Source organism: Parus major, chromosome 2 (genome assembly GCF_001522545.3).
Source record: "Parus major isolate Abel chromosome 2, Parus_major1.1, whole genome shotgun sequence".
Lineage (NCBI taxonomy): Eukaryota > Metazoa > Chordata > Aves > Passeriformes > Paridae > Parus > Parus major.
The window spans coordinates 126,883,346-126,887,844 of NC_031769.1; the positions used below are offsets into that span (position 1 = coordinate 126,883,346).

The window sequence follows — 4,499 nt, forward strand, 5'->3', positions numbered from 1 at the left end:
ACCAGCACCGTGTGGTTTAGTACTAGCAGCTGTAAAAGAGCAAAATGATTAAATTAACTCACATCTGCTTGTCCATATTTCCACCTATCTGGGGAAAAGCATTTTGACCCATGCAGCAATTTATTACCCTGGGCATAATACTAAATGGACCTATGAAGAAACAAGGGTTCAGATCCACAACCCTTGGTTCACATCAAATTATCAGTCTCTTATTGCATCTGTTTACAAAGTTGTGCTTAGTTTTTCATCTATTCTGAGCAAAAGTATGCCTCCTCTACAAAAATCCAATTAAATTAGTAGATCTTAAGAAAATCACCTGGTGAGACAGACCAGTGCTCCTCTCCTAAGGATGTGCAGTCTGAAAGTCTGGGAGAACAAAAACAACAAACCAGCATAATTTTTAGACAATGGAATAATGCACTAATTACATGTTATTCTTTATGTTATTCTCATCCTGTAGGCAGACCAGAAGTGGTGGTCAGAGCCCTAGGAGTTCCTTAGCAGGCAGACAGGGGCTCAGGTAGCAGCAGTTGCTGATTTTTCTGAACTGAAGCTTACTACTGAACCAGAAGTGCACTATTGTGTGAAATGAACTTTGCTTTCTCAAAGGATGCCCTTCAATCAGGATGCTTGAAGATCAAAGTTGAATTCTCTTGTGCTAATATTTACTTTGAGAATATATATATATATATTTCATGGAAATTATTTAAAACCGAATGTTATGTACACAGGGCTAGAAATACCAAAAACATTGGATTTTTGTATTAGGTGATATTTTCAACATTCTGTTTATCAACTTACCTTACTTATTAGTATAGTCATATTTTGTCTAATGTGTAACTGAAACAACACACAAATTCCACTCTCTCTTTTTCTAAATGTTTCATTACAAATCTTTACTATTTAAAGTATGCACTTATAAAAGTTTTAAACAAAAAGAATTTATTAATTAGTACTCAACTGTATATACATGCTGTAGTTTATCCATCCAGCTGTGGCTGGATAACAAAGTTGCTACTGCCACCTGAGCAAATAGTGGGAAAATCTGTAATTATGAATTCCTCATAGAGGATCAATCATTTCTTAGAGCACCTCAGAGAGGCAGGGAATTCTCTGATGTTTTACTCACACTTTCCTCTCTTTTGCCACAGAAATTCGGGAGATTGCAGGTCCCATCCCAAATCCTGAAGTTCTGAATCAGCCTTGGTGTTTTCTGCCATTCTCTTCTGCTTTATGATTTCATTGGTATGTTCCCTTTCTGCAGACAGCTAACCCTCTTCAAAAAACATGTATGAATGAGTCTCCCAACAGTCAAACAGGCTAAAGAGAACATATTTCAAAGCAGATATAGCTGCACACATCTATATTCTTGTCCCTTCTCTTAAGAGAAATTGAAATATGTTCAATTCAAACTCCATGTGTAGTTGTACCACCTATAGGTATATTTGAGCTCTTGATAACCTTCCCCTAAACCTCTAGTATAGCAAAGTCTCAACACATACTTGACTCAGAAATGTGAAAGGAGGTATTTTTCTGTAGGATTTGTATTTGAGCACTTTGTTGGTCTGGGGCATCAGTCCTGTAAAAGGCTGCATGTGTGACACCCAGAGAATAAGATACAGACACAGTAGGTGAGACACATTGTTGTGCCAGTGCACAGAGCCAGAAATGCACAGCACCAAAGCAAGGTGTGCCTGGAAGGGACCTCAAAACTCATTCTGTTACTCACTCCCAAGGCAGGAGCAGCTCTTCCTAGAGCATCCCTGGCAGGTGTTTTATGTAACCTAACCCAAAAAACTGCACCAAAGTCTCCTCAGACCCCTCTGCTAGTTTTACCACTAGAAAATTCTTCCTAATGTCTAATCTGAATCTTCATTGTCATTATTCCAACTCTTGTCCTAACTGTCCCTGTTCCATATGTCCCAGATTTTCCCTCAAACTGCCCCCAGCATAAATAACACAATTCAGCCTTTCCTCCTAAGTGATTTTTTTCCAAAGAATTTATAATTTTCTTCTAACTCCTACACCAAGATGCCTAAAATTGGCCACACTGCTCTAGCAAGGGGAATGGACAGACCACTTCAGCTTCTCCCCATACATATACTCTCACTTGTAAAACTAAGATACGTTTGGTTTTTCTGCAGTAGTTGAATATTGTTGACTCACATTGTTTGTAAGCCAGTGCCATCCCCAAAGCATTTCCTGCAGAACTACTGCAAATCAGGTGCTCCTGACAAAGCCACACAGACACTTTCCTGTACTTCTGCTTTTTCTGCAGTCTGCAAAACAAATCATTTTGTGAGATGAATTGCACGTTTTGTAAGAGCTGAAGTTGAGATGATGGTTTACATATAACAACAGGCACCAGCTACCCCCGTTTGCTGCTATTTTGACAATATCCCTGTTTCTAAAGCTACAAACAGAGCTTATGTTTTTTTCTTCTAGATTTTTAAGTATCCTAGTGTGAAGCCCATCAGACTCAGCTTATCTGAAAGCGTCTAATGAGTAGTCTCATCAACTCCAATGAGATGCATGTGCAAAGTTAAGCCTCTACTCAAGTGCTTTCCTGGATCAGGGCCAGAAAGCTCAGCACTTTACAGGCCGAAGCTGCTTTAAGTTTTCATGATTGGCAATGAAAACACAGGACTACCCAAAAAGGATGTGCCCACACCTTTCATGGCTCAGGAGCACAAAAGTTATAGAGCAGTGCATTGTATTCCCCTAAGGGAAAATGTGAAGTTGTTTTCAGATCAAGAGGAGTGCCCAGACCCACTGTGCTTAGAACAAAAAAGAAGCCTCCACATGACCTATTAACCCATAATTGCTACTGATATAGCAGCCTTTTCATGGATCTCCAGTGTGCAAAGACCCCATGAAAAAATGAAAGAAAACAAACTAACATAACAGCAGTTTTGTGCAACAATTTGGGCAATAAGCAAGTAAAAGAATCGTGGTTTTGAAAGTACTGCTCTTTGTGGGAAGTCCTTGGATTTCTGGACCACGTAATTCAAGACCCATACTTGCTGCAAAGGTAACAGAATCCAAGTGTAAATTTTAATAATTGCAGCAGTGATTACTTTTGGTTCTTGGCAGTTCATTACTGACTGCACAATTCCAGAGGCTCTCGTTAAATGGTCCATGGAATGAATCAGGCATGGAATTAACCTATTTTGAGTTCCCTGAAGCTTATGTCCCATGAAGGAGTATTCACATACCTCTCTTGGGGCCAATCCTGAAAGCCCTTCCTCATACGAGTAATCCTTACCCACACCAGACTGCTCTTGACTCCAGTGCCAGCGTTTGTGCTAGCAGAGGCTGTGCTTGTGAGTAATCATTTGCAGGACTGGGTGCGTGGTTTTCATGTTCCATTTGACAAAAGCAAATTACTTGCGGGCACAGTCCCAAGTCTACATGAAAAATTACACTTACTTGTTTAAAAAGAAACAGCATTTCTGTTACATTCTTCCTTCCTTTCTAATTGCAAGCACATTTGTGCTCTGTCCTAACGGAGGCAAATGCCGGCGAGATTGGGAGCAGTGGTTGTGAATCATTATTAACTGCACAGAGCTGTTCAGATGCCAGCTGTGATGATCCGTGGTCTGTCTGCTAGAATTCCCCAGGGAAAAAACATCTGGGAAAGGGTAAAGCTAAGCAGAGGGCTAATAACTATCTGGAATCCCTTTCTCTTTCTTAAAGCTTCCCTTTTCAGATGTTTTGCTTAAATAAAAAATCAAAAAGAAAATCTGTTCCCCCCCCCCCCATATTGTTTCTTTTAGTCTAAAGCCTGCAAAGATGCAGAGCCCTGCAGTGTTTAATTTCTCTTCCTTTCTGGCCAAAGGGGGTCAGTGACAGACTCAGGAGGTATTAGTGTGCTGTCACCTGGTGCTGTCCCAGTGTTGTCCACACCTTTATAGGCTGTTCATGGCATTCCTCACAGGCAGTGGACGCTGGAAACTGCACAATGGGCACAGACATGCTGTCTTCAGTACAAAGAGCTTCAGAGCTGAGCCAGTGTAACCAAAATCAAAAGAGATCTTAACATGCACTGTCTGAACAGGCTCCTCTGAGTTGCTGTGAATAATCTGCATGTGTCTTCTCAACACTTTTAATGCACGACCTTTGGAAGCCAATCTTAAAACTGTGACAGGAATATTGTACAGAAGTATTATCTCTATGAAGAACAAAGCCAGTGCTTTAAAGATAAGCTGCTCAGTTATTTTTTCCTTATATACCTGTTTTGGGCAACACCTGATTAAGACCTGACAAAATTCTGATTTTTTCTTGTACGAATAATGTAACAAAAGCCTCCTCTATTTGTCAAATGAGTGGATTATCTATAGTCAATGCAAGTTTTGTAAATAATTTAAAGAAATCTGTAAAGATTATTCAGACAGTGGAGTCCTTCCCCTTCCCTTCCCTTCCCTTCCCTTCCCTTCCCTTCCCTTCCCTTCCCTTCCCTTCCCTCCTTCCCTTCCCTTCACTGCTCCTCTGTTCCCAAG

General features: G+C 40.5%; 1 long non-coding RNA gene across 1 annotated transcript; it reads right to left on the reverse strand.

Annotated features, from left to right (window-relative positions):
* Positions 1-328: 328 nt before the first annotated feature.
* Positions 329-2,371, reverse strand: LOC117245500. The gene is made up of 3 exons (XR_004500230.1): positions 2,167-2,371; positions 1,130-1,276; positions 329-366 (listed from the first exon to the last, which is right to left on the reverse strand). It is a non-coding gene; the product is annotated as an uncharacterized LOC117245500 (long non-coding RNA).
* Positions 2,372-4,499: the final 2,128 nt, after the last annotated feature.